The sequence below is a fragment of the Procambarus clarkii genome, chromosome 7 (genome assembly GCF_040958095.1).
Source record: "Procambarus clarkii isolate CNS0578487 chromosome 7, FALCON_Pclarkii_2.0, whole genome shotgun sequence".
Lineage (NCBI taxonomy): Eukaryota > Metazoa > Arthropoda > Malacostraca > Decapoda > Cambaridae > Procambarus > Procambarus clarkii.
The window spans coordinates 39,340,302-39,357,123 of NC_091156.1; the positions used below are offsets into that span (position 1 = coordinate 39,340,302).

At 38.6% G+C, this 16,822-nt stretch overlaps 1 long non-coding RNA gene across 1 annotated transcript; it reads right to left on the reverse strand.

Moving 5' to 3' along the window:
* Window positions 1-14,634: 14,634 nt before the first annotated feature.
* On the reverse strand, window positions 14,635-15,240 carry LOC138358325 (uncharacterized). Its single transcript, XR_011225328.1, has 2 exons — window positions 15,111-15,240; window positions 14,635-14,986 (listed from the first exon to the last, which is right to left on the reverse strand). It is a non-coding gene; the product is annotated as an uncharacterized lncRNA (long non-coding RNA).
* Between the last annotated feature and the right edge of the window lie 1,582 nt (window positions 15,241-16,822).

Here is a 16,822-nt window from a genome sequence, read left to right on the forward strand (position 1 = left end):
TTAACTTTTTTTTTTTAATATTTTGTGACTGGCATTAGAGACTGCACCATCACCAACGTTTCCTGTCACATAATTGGGGGCCTGTCCTAGGAGCTTAGCTCAGGTTCTTAGCTTCTAGACCCTTCACTTCAAGTTATGGTAACCGTTCTTGGCTTTATTACGAATTTAATTTTTCAGAACTCTTATTCTTTCACTAATTTTAATGATGTTTCATACTGTTTGCTTTCCAGATGTAGCATTTTATGATTGTTGGATAACTTTGGATTACATGGTGTCTGCTGGCCACAGTTATACTCGTGTTTGGTTGTTCCATAATCTTTGCTATATCCTGTGTTTCCACCTTATTCTCGTCCCCACAGGAGAGTTCTCATTCAGACAGATCACCCCCTCTGGTACCCTTGTACTTTGGTCTGTCTTCGGGTCAAGTACACCCACATCTTTGCAATCCGAATGTAGGAGGATATAGAGGGCCAAAGTTCCTCTCGCACTGACTGTGCTGTAAGGTTGGGACCCCTACAAACAGTTCTCGTCATTAATTGACACTTTGCACCCCTACGCGTCGGTCAGAGATATGGTACTTACACAGGTAGGGAGTTAATATTCTTTTCCAGAGCACAAAGATTGTTAATTCTGTAAGTACTATCTAGTTTTAGTAGGAAACCTCTTACCTTTGCTCCCGTCATTAGAGACAAGGTAAGAAATCCCTACATTTTTTGGGCTACCTTCGAGACAACTGTCTCACCATTCAAGTAGGTAATTGTGTAATGGAGGAATGTATATGTTTATCTCTCAGAATGTTCGGTAATATGTTTATTGTTTGTAATGTGTGTCTATGTATGTATTAACAGGATGTACTGAACGGGGTGAGAATAGCTTGAGCAACCTCATCCCTTTGTGTGTATTTTACCTCAATAAACTTATTTCAATTTCGATTTCAATTCAAGTAGGATTCCTCTTACCCTTATCCTCATCATATAGAGTACCGGGTACAAGATTCCCTACTCCCTTTGTAACGCTTAGTTTAATTTTTTTATCTCGATTGTAACCTTGACTATTAAGTTTAAACAGGAAAGTTTACTATTGCCACGTCATCCTGTCACTCTGACATTTCATATTTTGGTACATCCACCTGAGTATTTTCTTGCATATATTTGCTATCATTCACCATGTTTCGTCTTTCCACATTTAGAAATAATCCAAATGATGAAGTGAGCACACTAGTTCGTGCCACCAAGGCGGAGATGCTGACTCTAGTAAATGAGTACAACTTTACAGCCCTACGTGGAGCCACTAAAACTGATTTGCACAACCTCATCTTGGACCACATATTAGACAATGACGCTACTGCAGCAGAGTCTCATGAACAGTACTTAATTGCAGATACGAGCGCTTTGGCAGCCGTGAAATTGAAGCTAGAACTCGCTAACGCTGAACGGGAACGTCTGAAGGAACAATCTGTTCTTCAGAGAGAAGTTCTTCAGCTCCAGAAATAACAAGCTGCCCAAGAACGTGAGCGTGAAAAGGAAGCTCTCCAAAGGAAGGAACGGGAAGCTGAACTTCAACTTAAGCTCGCTGAAAAACAAGCTGAACTTGAGAGAGAACAAGCTGCCCTACAACGTGAGCGGGAACAGCAACAGCTAGAGGTAAAAGAACGCGAGCTGGAGATACAACGTTAACACGATAAGAAGCAAGCCGCCAGTGCTCTAGACAACCGTAAGAAAGAACTCGACTTAGAAACTGCACACCACACTCGGCGCCAACAAGCTGAAGCTAAACTTCTGGTACGTTTTAACCTTTCACATGCAATTAAGTTAATACCATCTTTTGTTGAGGCAGACGTAGATGTCTTTTTTACTTCATTTGAGGCTCTAGCTACCCAACTTAGCTGACCTCAGGATCAACGGTCTGTGCTTCTCAGGTCTCATTTAACAGGTAGAGCTGCTGTGACTCTGAGTACTACAGCGTCTGAAACCAACTACAAGGTACTGAAGCAAGCAGTGCTCGATGCCTATCTCCTCTCCACCGAGACCTGCAGACGTAAGTTCAGGGATTACCTTAAAGCAAGTGCTACCACTTATCTAGAGTTTGCAAATAATAAAAAGAGATATTTTATGAAGTGGCTGGAAGCCGCACAAGTCTCCACCTTTACAGATCTCATCAACCTCATCCTAGTGGAAGAATTCCTTAGGCGTGTACCTAATTCAATACGTCTCTACCTAACCGACAAGGAAGAAAGCGATCTTACTAGATGTGCTCAATTGGCTGACTCTTACAGCCTTATTCATAGAGTACCAGCCGACACGCCATCTAGTAAGACCTCCTGGTTGAGTCCTGAAAAAGTGAGTACCAGTAATGTGAACTCCTCGTTGTATTGCAATTATTGCAAAGACTATGGGCATACCATAGAAAAGTGTACCAATCCTCACTGTAAGGTCAGCAGTGAAAATAAGCCCAAATCACCTCTTCCTAAAATTCATAAGAGTCCTAAGCCTGTAATGAATATTTTTGTTTCTTCCACTGATCTCACTTTCTTCAACAGACACTTGTACTCCGGAACAGTCTCTGCCAGCCGTGGAAATTAGGAGGAAAGGTTTAAAGTGAAGATCATGATTGACACAGCTGCTCTACAGTCCATTCTTCTGAAATCAGATTTACCCAACGTCACCTGCACTGGAGAAACTGTTCTCATCAAGGACCTAACTACTACTACATCATATCCACTTGCCAGCGTCCGCCTGAATTGTCCGTTTATGCAAGGTGAAGTCAAAGTCGCCATCCAGGAAAAGCCTTTTCCCATGTCAGGAGTTCAACTTCTCATGGGTAACGACTTGGCAGAAGATCAACAACCTGCGAATGTAATCATCAAGGAAGATCCCCAGGTATGTGACTCGGCAGTGGAAAATCCTGTTTTGCAGTTGGCTGATGAAGTCCCATCAAAAGATTCTGACAACGTCTTCCCTCCTGTTATGGTGACGAAGCTGGTCACAGCTGCTCGCTCGAGACCCGCTGATGCAGCTGTTCCTCAAGATCCTCCAAGCTTCCCACCGAATCTCACTGTGCTGGAGTTCCGTAAGTTGCAGAGAGAGAGGATCCCTCCTTAACATCTTTATTCTTACAGGCTGAGACACAACCTAACTCTATCCCTGGTTTCTTTGTAGAAAATAAAGTGTTGTACCGACATTATAGAACCAGGAAATTGAAGGTGAACGACGATCGGGCCAACATCAAACGACTGGTAGTTCCTTACAGCCTACGATCAGATATCTTGCGTCTGGCCCTGGGATCTCGCTCACACTACGGCTTCTACAAGACCTACAAGGCCCTGAAACAGGACTACTACTGGCCCAGGTATGACTCGAGACATTAAACACCATGTCAAAAATTGTCACATGTCTCAGATGACAGGTAAGCCGAACGCTCTTCTATTAAAGGCATCCCTAATACAGGTACCAGTGTCTCCTGAGCCGTTCAGCCACATCAACAACTATGACGAGCCTCTGTCCCAGACAAGCTCAGGTAATGTTCCTCTATGTAACACCCCGTGTTCTTCCATCAGGTATTCTACAGCAGTTTCCGGCCAGAACAGTACGGCTGCTAACGTTGTGAAACACCTTGGGGAGCAGTGCCCGCAGTACGGACACCGTCAGGAAAAAATGTGAAACCATCTTCTCCAACGACCTGAGTAAGACAACGACTATCACCAAGGTATTGTCTAATCCTTCTCGTTGTACTCGGCCTGACGACAATGGTTCTAAATTTTCGATCTATTCCAACACCAGGAAGGATACTTCTCTCTATGAACCAAACCCAAATAAACGTGCTCCTCCAGACAACTTTATCACCCCTCAGCTAAAATATTGTAGGACAAATTTGCCTTCCATTGAATTTGAAAGGCGTAAATCCATGTCTAGTACTAACTCCATTCTCGCCCTGCCAGGTATTAGAAAACCTTCAGTCTTCGACCATGGCGTTAGGAACACCATCACACCACCGCGAGATGGAATCATGAACTATAGCTACAGTCATCAGAGAGGAGCCACTCGACATCCTGCCCGACGTGCAACACAACGAATCGTCCAATCTACTAGGTTACAACTTCAACCTCACCTTTGACTTCAACATTCTTCGGTCCCTACATCCGGATCAGTTTTCCAAACTTCGCTGAATCCTGCATCACCATGTGAACATCATGTATCACAATCTCCTTCAGTTCCTACTGCTAGCCCAGTTCTCCAATCAGCACTTGCTATGCTGGGCCTTGCATTAGAGGAACAATCTCACCCTCTCCTTGGATCACCATTCTCGTCGATTCATTCAGCAGGCTCGATTTTACAACAGATTCATACTTCACAGAGTCCTGCAGTGCTACCTCAACATCTTCAAGCACCATCCTCTCCAGCTTCTGCAGCAGACCCAGTTCTCAAACCAACTTCTGCTTCACTGGGCCCTGTACCTGCAGAACTTTAACATCATCTTCATCAAAGACTCCAACAACGTCGTCGCCGACGCACTTTCAAGAGTCCATGGGGTGGACTCATCCACTCCTACTATTCTACACTCCGCTGCAGTCAAATAAGCAATAGGAGCAGGCTTCGGGGGAGAGTTGTCATGGTAAAATCTCTAGTAAGAGATTCTGCCAGCTCCATTATCACGTATTCTACTCATTCACGTCTATTTAATCTAGAACTACAGCCAAGAACAACAACAACAACAACTACTTCCAGACGTCTAGACAATACCACCAGTCTACCTTCCCCACTGCCCGTTACCCCACCTCACACCTGGGTCGTCGGGAGACCACGCCCTCCGAAACAAGCAGTTTAACAGCTGGTTAATAGTTAAAGAAGTCACCAGCGCCATCTGCCCGGCCGATATTCTGTATAAATAAAGAGACTTTGCCCTCCATGAGTTAGATTACTCCTGAGTGCTCAACTGAGTAAACCCGTTGGCACATCTCGGTGTGGTAACGGATTTAATCAGATTAGCTAACAGTATAAGCCTGTATATTTTTGTAATTTGTTTAATTTATTTTATAGATCAAAGTAAAGTATTTTTAAATGTTTTTTCCCTTTGCTTTATCTTACAGTTAATCTCACTGTAAAGACACCTTTGCAGTTTAACTTTTTTTCTTTTAATATTTTGTGACTGGCATTAGAGACTTCACGACCACCAACGTTTCCCGTCACAACAGCTACACACCTCCATAACACCTCTCGTTCTCTATTACAGTGTACCACCTTTCGGGGAGAGTGTATGTTTCTGGCGATCTTTGGACGAACTGCTAAGGTCCCTGTGTTTCAAGTGCACATAGGGGGGTAAGGTGATGACTCTGATACAAGGGGCAAGGGTTCGTGCTCGAGCACATGTTTATGGACTGAAGTGTGCGTGTTAAGATTAAGTACTACAGATGTTAAGTGAAGCATGTTTTGAGCAGATTCTCTTTTGTTTATAATCTTGTAAATAGTAAGTTATGTACCTTATACCTAATGTTGTTGTTGTTGCTAGTTGTTGATAATAAACCATGTAGACGAAGACTGTTTCTCTTCCAGCCTAAACGTATCAGTTGTGAGGAGGATTATTAAACACCTGAGGCAGAGAGCCCGGGTACAACATGAGGTGTGAAGAAGAGAGCAGGGTACGTCGTGTGGACAGATGAATAGTATACAACAGTTAGTTGTGCAACCCACCGTGTGGCCATGGCTATCCCAGCACTCATCTCAATGGAGCCGTTAAATGCCACCAAGATCTCGTTGGACCTGTGGCTCAGCCTGCTGGAAGCTAACTTTCAGTATCGTGATATTAAGGAGGACGCCAACAAGAAAGCGGTACTCTTAGTTTTACTGGGTACAGAAGTACATAGAGTTCTTGGTAACTTGTGTGCACCAGAGCTACCCCCACACGAACACCTATGTAGACCTGATTACCCTGCTTAAACGTCATTATGTAAAACCTTCATATCACAGGAGTTTGATGGATATCCAGAAGAGGACGAAAAAGCAGCAGGAATTCGTACAGGATTTATATGCAGAACTGAAGGCGTTGGCTAACCACTGCAACTTCGGAGCACAGTTTGACGGCCGTGTGAGGGATCGGTTGTTCATGACAGTAGAAAAATTAGATTTTTCCCTAACCTGGTGGCAGAAAACATGGATCTACAATCTGTGACTTCATGGACAGTGCTAGAGAAGATTCTGAACCCTGGAAAGGGCTTTTGGAAGTAAGAAATCTAGTCAAGAAATTATGGTCGTACAGGGCCAGACCAGATGTAAACACTATGGGTACAATCACAGTAGTAACAAGTACAAGTTTCGTGACTACATATGCACCTTTTGTGACAAGGATGGGCACTTGAAGAAAGTGTGTAGAGAATACCTGAACAGGAATAGCAAGGCCTGGGAGAGAAGACCAGGGAATGCAGGAAGAAGAGGTAATGGTAATTTGGTCAAGGCAGTAGAGGAAGGTAAACCGTCTGAAGAAGCTGCAGGTGAGGAAAGCAGACTATATTGGTGAAAGAAAAGGTATGTTCGGTTAAGTCACAAGTGGTAAATTTTGCAATTAATGGGAAGTTAGAAACTGGACTGGATACTGGTGCTGCAGTGTCAACATTGTCTAGAGATTGGGCAGATACCTTACAATTGAATGTAAAACTTAGATAGATAATCGTTAAGTGCATATAATAATATACCGATTAAGGTCTATGGCAAGGTGTCGGCAAAAGTAGGCTATAATGGAAAAGAAATTGTCCAGGATTTTTATGTAGTGGATTCATATAATCTTAGCCTATGTGGTAAAGGTCTCATGGAAACGGTGGGAAATTTCTTGGCTGGCCTAGATGAATTGTCAATAGTTAAAACAATTAAATGTGCCGAACATATGTTAGACAAATATTCAGTGGAGGTAGGTAAGCCAATTAATAGCATGGCGGAAAAAATACACCTGAAAATTGGGGCTTCACCTTAATTTTTCAGTGCAGGAACAGTTCCGTTTCATTACATGCACCTGGTAGAATCAACCCTGGAAAGGCATGTGAAAGAAGGCCTCTTAGATCCAATTACACATAGTGAGTGGGCAGCCCCAATTGTACCAGTGTTGAAGGCAGATCGGAAATCCATGAGAATCTGTGCAGATTTCATGGAATTAAACAACCGCATGCACTGTGAGAAGTACCCTTTACCTAAGATAGATGAGTTGTTGTCAGAGGTTTGCAAAGGGGCAATCTTTTTTAAGATTGACCTGAAAGATGCTTACTTGCAAATTCCTGTAGAGGAGGAGAGCCAGAAATTGTTAGTGATTAATACCCACAAAGGGTTATTTAAGTATAAAAGCCTTCCTCATGGACTCTTCTCGTCTCCAGCAATTTTTTAGAGATTCATGTCCCAGTTGTTAGTAAACATTGAGGGTGTGGGTAGCTTTTTAGATGACATTATTGTATGCGGGGAAGAATGAGGAAGAGCATGATGCTAGATTAGAACAGGTTTTGAATCTCCTGCAAGAGCACAATGTGAAGATTAATAAGGGTAAAACAACATTGAAGATCAAGGCCATTGAATACCTGGGGTACCATATATATTAGGTAAGGGGCTTTGCTCCTTCTCACAAAAATGTAGCTACTATAATAGATGCCCCAGTCCCAACATCAGTTGGGGAAGTACAGTCTTGTGTTGGGATGGTTACATATTTTTGTAAGTTCGTGAAGAATTTTTCAACAAAATTAGCGCCCTAATATGAATTGATGAAAAAAGGGCTAGATTTAAGTGGGCAGCAAGAGAGGAGAATGCCTTCATGAATATTAAGCAGGAATTTATAGATTATTCAATGCTTACTAATTTTACTGGTAGACTCCCTTTAAAACTGGAGGTAGATGCTTCCCCAGTAAGAGTGGGTTGTGTATTATTACAGGAAGTAGATGGTCAGGATAAAATAGTATATTTTGCTAGCAAGAAATTATCTCCTGCAGAACAGAATTATTCTCAATTAGATTAGCCTTAGCTTTGGTACATGCTGTACAAAAACTGCGATATTTTCTGCTGAGTAAAAAATTTCTTGCTAGAACAGACCATAAAACCCTGCTAGGATTGTTTGGCAGAGGAAAACATATTCCAGTTAATGCCAATACTTGAATTCAAAGATGGGCATTACTACTCTCGCAGTTTGAGTATGATTTAGAGTTTAAGTCAGGCAAGGATAATGTAGTAGCTGATGCATTAAGTAGATTGCCTGTGGCAGAAGAACTGAATTCTATTATTCCAGTGAAATATGTTAACCTTGTGGAATATGTCTTTTGAGGAGATTTCATTCCAGACTATTATGAAGGCAACTGGTAGAAATTCCAAATTAAATCTGTCGATGAAGAATGTCAAATATGGTTGGAGTGATAATTTATTATTGTCAGAGTATGCTGCGGTAAGGGCTGAACCTTAGTATTCACCAGGATGTACTCTTGTATAGGAATAGAGTGGTGGTGCCTGGGGAACTGAGATGTAAGATTTTGGAACAGCTGCATGTAGGCCATAATGGCATAAATGCAATGAAAGCAGAAGCTAGAAGTTGGGTTTGGTGGCCAAAAATAGACCAGGATATTGCTGAGGTAACAAAAAAATTGTCATATTTGCTTTAAGAATTATCAGAAACCACAGACCCCAGTACTTTGTTGGCCATGCACTGGGAAACCCCTGGTCTAGACTTCTTATAGATTATGCTGGAGTTATGGATAACAAATATTACCTGGTGGTGGTGGATTCATACACAAAATTTTTGGTCGTTCATGTGAGTAATTCCAACATATCTTCTGTAACTTGTGAAGTGCTAAGGAAAAAAATTGTAATTTTGGATTGCCAGACATTGCCAGACTTTGCTCCTTAATTTGTTTCTGTGGAAATGGTGGATTTTTTTTAGGAAAAATGGTAATAAACATGTAACACCTGCCCCCTATAATCCTTCTTCAAATGATCTGGCGGAGAGAGCAGTGAAATCTTTGAAAGAAGGGAAGGTACTATTAATACAAGGCTTTGTAGATTTTTGTATAATCAAAGAAAAACTGTTCATTCTACTACTGGTAAATCTCCTTCTGAATTACTCTTTAATAGGCACTTTAAAGTGCACATGGAAGCAGTAAAGACAGATCCTGACAAAGAGAAATCGGTAACTAGTTTGGCCAGTCAGTTGGCTCAGGGAAGGGAAGTGTTGTTTAACGAGGGGGATGAAGTATATGCAAGGAATTTTGGAATTGGTAAGCCTTCGGTAGAAGGAAAAATTAGGGAAGTCTTGGGACGCAGGAACTTTACCGTTCAAATGCAGAGTTTTGGGAATATTAATTGGAAAAGGCATGCAGATCAACTCATGCCAAGGTTCACGTTGAATTTTGAAGACCCTTTAGTTGGATGTTATCTTATCTTGAGGTTATCTTGAGATGATTTCGGGGCTTTAGTGTCCCCGCGGCCCGGTCCTCGACCAGGCCTCCACCCCCAGGAAGCAGCCCTATCTCCTCTTCTCATTTGACAAATTCTCTTGATTTAGTTAACAAATTGAATAGTGTTCCTGTCACTCCTGATGTAAAGTTAATCAGTTTTGACGTTTGTTCCTTGTTCACAAAGGTACCGGTCGATGATATTCTCGATTATCTTGCTCGTGAACTAATGAGCCATGTCTTACCTCTTTTTGCTGATATTATTGTCAGTCTTGTTAAGTTGTGCATTAAAGAATGTAAATTTACCTTTAATAATGAGTATTATTTACAGACTTTTGGAATGGCAATGGGGAATCCTCTATCGCCATTGCTCTCAAACCTGTACATGGAATTCTTCGAAAAGAAATTTGTTTCAAAAATAACTCCTGGAATCATTCCTTGGTTTAGATATGTTGATGATATCTTGTGTATTTGGCCTTCAGATGTAAACACAGACGAATTTGTAGCCAAACTTAATGACCAAGTCACCTCCATAAAATTTACTATGGAGACTGAAATTGATAAATGTTTGCCATTCTTAGATGTGCTTATTCATAGGGAAAACTCTTCATTAAAGTTTAGTGTTTACAGAAAACCTACGAATAATTTATCTTATGTTCATTATTTTTCAGGGCATAGATACAATGTAAAAAAGTCTATTTTTTCTTCAATGTATCTAAGAGCTCTTCGAGTTGTGAGTCCAGAATTCTTAGACGAAGAATTTAAGAATATTGATTCGATTGGTCTTAAGCTTTGTTACCCACTGAATTTTTTGGAAGTTTGTCGTAACAAAGCACGTCGTACATATTATAATAATGTATGCAGTGAAAAGATTCGCCCAAAGAATGTGTTATGTTTACCATATTTCTCTGGGTTTGAGAATATTGTTAAGGCCTTGAAACTTTTTAATATAGATGTAATGTTTAGCTACGAAAACACTGTTGGTAAGCTATTAGTTAGGAACAGCCCTCGTAGTGATAATTGCGTCATTTATAAAATACCTTGTAAGGAATGTAATAAGTTCTATGTCGGGCAAACATCTAAAGATTTAAAATGTAGAATATCGCAACATAAATACTCTGTAAGACATGGCCAATTGTCTAATGCTTTGTTTGTTCATTTGTCAGAAAAAGCTCACCAAATTGATTGGGAGAGTGCTTCTTCAATAACAAATTGTAAAAGCACCTATAACAGAAACATAATTGAATCTGCTTTGATACAGATCACCAAAGAAAGTAATTTGAATATTAGCAGTGGTCTATATAACTTAGATCCATTTCTAATAGATCAGCTAAAGGGCGATTTAAGTAGGATCATTGGAAAACATTTGTCTCACTAATTCATTGTATATATTTACCTCTTTATGTTATAATTACCTATGTATTGTGCTTGTATGTCTGCTGTATCAAGATGGGCCATTGGGCTACATCGGATGGGCCATTTGGGTGCATCTGATGGGCCAATGGGCCGTCTGCGTTGTCCAAGTATTGTACCTCACCTTACTTCACCACTTTCTCCTGCCTATTTATACCCATCACTCGATCTGTAAAATCATTCCTTCTGAAGATGTATTTAATATACGAAAGTACTTAAGGAAATTCCTGTTTCATTTTCCTCCGTGGTCTGACATTGTCACATTCTTAATCACGTGTTTATTTTCGTGATATACACACACACACACACACACATATATATATATATATATATATATATATATATATATATATATATATATATATATATATATATATATAATTTAATGCACAGACTACCCTATTCCAGTAGCTGAAGTTTATAACTTTTTAGACACTCAACCCACCAGGGGACTCGAACACTGGCCAACAAGGTGGCAGTTGCATGCTGTATCCACTACACCATACTTCAAAGCCATATAAGAGGTAGGAATTCTGGGGTATTTAACCAACCAGAACTCCAATCCTCTCCCAGGCAATGAGATAGTGTGGGACCTCTGATGCTCTTTCATCGGTTCCTGTTATATGGGAAAACTCAGTGCCAAATGCTTAATGCACAGACTACCCTATTCCAGTAGCTGAAGTTTATAACTTTTTATAACTTTGCCACCTTGTTGGCCAGTGTTCGAGTCCCCTGGTGGGTTGAGTGTCTAAAAAGTTATAAACTTCAGCTACTGGAATAGGGTAGTCTGTGCATTAAATATATATATATATATATATATATATATATATATATATATATATATATATATATATATATATATATATATATATATATATATATATATATATATATATATATATATATTATTAAATATGACCGAAAAAGTAAGATTAATAATTCTAACACGAATTTTCTCAATCTTTCGTACATTATGCTTCACTGTTGGAGGTAAATCAAAAATCACTTCTCCAAAATTCATTTTTATTTCTAGTCTGACGCGACACGGGCGCGTTTCGTAAAACTTATTACATTTTCAAAGACTTCACAAATACACAACTGATTAGAACTTGCGTTTCCCTGATTTTATATCTACATTTGAGTGAGGTGGGAAGGGTGATGTGGCATTACATTTGAGTGAGGTGGGAAGGATGATGTGGCATTAACACAAGACAGAACACTAGAGGATATTAATAGGGTATTAAAAGTATCAACACAAGACAGAACAGAAACAATGGGTATTGAATAGAAGTGTTTGTAGAAAGCCTATTGGTCCATATTTCTTGATGCTTCTATATTGGAGCGGAGTCTTGAGGTGGGTAGAATATAGTTGTGCAATAATTGGCTGTTGATTGCTGGTGTTGACTTCTTGATGTGTAGTGCCTCGCAAACGTCAAGCCGCCTGCTATCGCTGTATCTATCGATGATTTCTGTGTTGTTTACTAGGATTTCTCTGGCGATGGTTTGGTTATGGGAAGAGATTATATGTTCCTTAATGGAGCCCTGTTGTTTATGCATCGTTAAACGCCTAGAAAGAGATGTTGTTGTCTTGCCTATATACTGGGTTTATATATCCGAAGAGACAACTAACACAACACCTATACCCCCTATTAGACTATTTTACAGGAACTTCTTTTCCACAGCTCATAAAACAGAGGAAAGGGTCCTGAAAGATATTGTTAATAGAAACGTTATCCCTACAGACAAAAATCAGAGGATACAACTGACGATTTACTATAAAACCAGAAAAACGGCCAGCCTACTCATGAGAAACTCTCCAGACACGAAACAGAACGCTTTAAAAGAGACTAACGTCGTCTATGCCTTCAAATGCCCACTTGGGGACTGTAAGCTCCAAAAAACCCAGTATATAGGCAAGACAACAACATCTCTTTCTAGGCGTTTAACGATGCATAAACAACAGGGCTCCATTAAGGAACATATAATCTCTTCCCATAACCAAACCATCGCCAGAGAAATCCTAGTAAACAACACAGAAATCATCGATAGATACAGCGATAGCAGGCGGCTTGACGTTTGCGAGGCACTACACATCAAGAAGTCAACACCAGCAATCAACAGCCAATTATTGCACAACTATATTCTACCCACCTCAAGACTCCGCTCCAATATAGAAGCATCAAGAAATATGGACCAATAGGCTTTCTACAAACACTTCTATTCAATACCCATTGTTTCTGTTCTGTCTTGTGTTGATACTTTTAATACCCTATTAATATCCTCTAGTGTTCTGTCTTGTGTTAATGCCACATCATCCTTCCCACCTCACTCAAATGTAATGCCACATCACCCTTCCCACCTCACTCAAATGTAGATATAAAATCAGGGAAACGCAAGTTCTAATCAGTTGTGTATTTGTGAAGTCTTTGAAAATGTAATAAGTTTTACGAAACGCGCCCGTGTCGCGTCAGACTAGAAATAAAAATGAATTTTGGAGAAGTGATTTTTGATTTACCTCCAACAGTGAAGCATAATGTACGAAAGATTGAGAAAATTCGTGTTAGAATTATTAATCTTACTTTTTCGGTCATATTTAATAATATATGTCTACAGGAAAGACTGCTACCAAAATATACTAATATATATATATATATATATATATATATATATATATATATATATATATATATATATATATATATATATATATATATATGTATGTATGTATGTATGTATGGATGTATGTATGTATGTGTATTCTGGATATGCGGAAGCTGCTCAGAATTGCATTTCAGCTTTGCAAATGCACATTAATGACACTACGTAAAAGACACATCGAACACTTTATGTAGGGCAGACAGAAATATGTGTATCTATGTGTTTATGTATGTAAGTTAGATTAGCATTTTAAAAGCTCAGCAATCACCTTCTGTGGTTGATTATTCAATAAATCCCTGAACTATATGTTTAACAGATCTCTCATCTTGTCCATGGAGGACAGAAGAAAATGTATATTCTGGTTAGCATTGTAAATGTGTGGCCACGTCTGTGGTAGAAAAATAATAAACAAAAAACTCAACAGGACGGCATGACGCCATTATCATAGAAAGACCACCGATTATTTACAGCTGTTCGAGAACGTCCAGGACCTAAAATAGGTTAAACTCCGTCCCACGCTTAATCTGAGAAATGAGTGATACTTTTGACCTTATTTTGCGTATATAAATCGGGCCAAAGTGTGTCTTCATAGGGGTTAGATAAGTGTTATGGTCCAGTTATGACTTATAAGAACAACAAATAATTGTGTAAGTCTACAACTCCTTCTAAACCTAAATTTAACTGAGTAACTAATGAAGCAATATCTTTATTAATAATTAAATGATAATATTGTGGTTTTAACAGTGGCATCACCGGCAGGTGCGGTCCAAGTTTTAATGCCATGGTCCAGTAACCGGCGCCTGCAGCATGTTGTCATGTTGGGTGGACGAGACAGCACATGCCTCGACTTCACTCACTTTGTCAACTGAAAACACTATTGTTTTATAAATCTTATAAATATCAAACTGGATTTATCTTGTTTGACTATTATTGATAAATTAAACCATAACTAATCACACATATAATTTATAAATCTTAATAAATTATAATAAATTATAATTAATTCTGATTAAATACTTGAGTTTAAAGTTATATTTGAACGAATAATAATTGAATAGTCTATCTCTAATATTATGTTTGAATTCTTCAAATAATTAAACACTCAGATTTTCTTGTGGGACCCAATAACGAATAAACAATGTTTTTCATACAATCCATTGAAGGTAAGATTTATTACCAATAATAACTTCCCACAATGGTCACTGGGTATATAGACTCAGGCAACTCCAAGTACCCTAGAGAAGTATCGGAGATTACAGAGATTAGATGAGTATTCTCAAGCCTCAATTAATGTTAAATTAAGACATCAAGTGATGGTATAAAGCTTTATCTCGCTTCCAGTAAATATATATTTGCGAGCTGCCGAGCAACACTCCTCTTCTGTAAATCCTGGTAATCAACTCTATGTAGTGAAGGAGTCCATCAGTGGAGAATGTTGCCAATCACCAGCTCCAGGAGGAGTACGTGCACACTGATGGCGTGACCAGCAATAAGGATGACAAACATTCCCTGAAATAACAGTTAGGTTAATTAGTAGTTAATTTATGAATACTTTCGTCATATTGCAGATCTCAGATCTTTCCAGTATAAATGTCATTTTTTTATGTATGTAAATATGAAATAGCTTAATTACCCAGATATTGTTAAGAGAAAGAGAGTCTTGGACGGTGACGATTGTAGGGGCATGATAACACGCGGTGTAATTTGGCTCAGCGGCCGTTATCCAGTGTTGGAGTAGTCCAATCTCAGTTATCACTTGTATCCTTAACATGATAAGAAAAAAACATTAATTATTGTTTTGTACACAGTTTATGTCACCATTGACATTCACATTATTGTATAAGAACATCTGACGTATAAGAAAAAAAGACAAATATATGACGAATTTCAAAGGAATAAACCTACCAAATTAGGAATATTTATTAGCCTCTTTTAATACGATTAATTGACCAATTGGAAATTCATATGCATTTTACCTACAAATAATATGCTAACATAATATACCTTGTATTTTCCTGAACTGATTCTCATATATTCACTCTCTCTATAATTTCAAACATTTCATCAAACACCAACATTTCAAACATGTCAGAAAGTTGGGTATGCTAAATCTTTTCAATCTTAAACATCAACACATTTGGCATTTAAAAAAACACATTTACGGGTGTTAAAGTATTTATGAGTGTATAAACATCTATATAAATGTATAATAAAATAAAACCGAATGACAAAAGCATATAAAGCTTAACCAGAAAACAGAATTTTGGAACTCATTGACCAGTGAAAATGTTTGAAACAAATACTATCATGCATTCATAACTGACTTCATTTACTTTTATAAAAAAAAATCTTCTTGCCATACTTCCCCTGGTACGCTAAATAAAATGTTTTATATTAGTAAACATGATGAATTGTGGAACGTAATGTTTACTACAGAAATATAATTCATATACTTATTTTAGCCCAATATTATTCTCAGCATATTCTATGCATATTCCATCGAACATAAATACGGAATTCATAACGATTCATGGGTACCCAGTCAGCAATGATACAAAACATTTCATATATTTAAAACTGAAAGGGATTATTGTCCGAGACTGTATAAGGCTGGGGAACATCCCAACATAGCTAACGGTTCCCATCAAAGGTTATTCAAAAACTATTGTGCAATATTAAAACTCAGATGCAGATCTAATTTGTACATTATAGTGCTAACATTGAGAAGATTGAGACACTAATTACAGCTTACTCGATTAAATTTCGTTCAACAAAACCCTTGCAACTGGCAATACTTTTTGCACTTTTCCAGTTAATAGCGATCTCATAAACTGACATGTAAATACAATGAACTTGAATTATGAGCAGCTTTAATCACATAAGAATATTGAGGTAAACATAACCTCAAGGATTTTCCAGTTTGCCAAAGTTCACATCATCACAATCATTAAAGGGATAAAATACACACTCCTGCTGTAGACGGGGATAGATTTTTTTTATTAAAATGGACCTAATCGTATTATTATTTTTTAACACCTGATTGATGATAATAAAGTTTAAAGGACTGGGTGAAGTTTAGCCAGTCCTTCTAATTTTCGGTTTAACTTTTGGGGTTGTGATTATAGAATATATGTTTAGCTTGTCCTAAAGATAAATCTAGGAACGTCTAATATATATGTCGTACCTAGTAGCCAGAACGCACTTCTCAGCTTACTATGCAAGGCCCGATTTGCCTAATAAGCCTAGTTTTCATGAATTAATGTTTTTTCGACTACCTAACCTAACCTAACCTAACTTTTTCGGCTACCTAACCTAACCTATAAAGATAGGTTAGGTTAGGTTAGG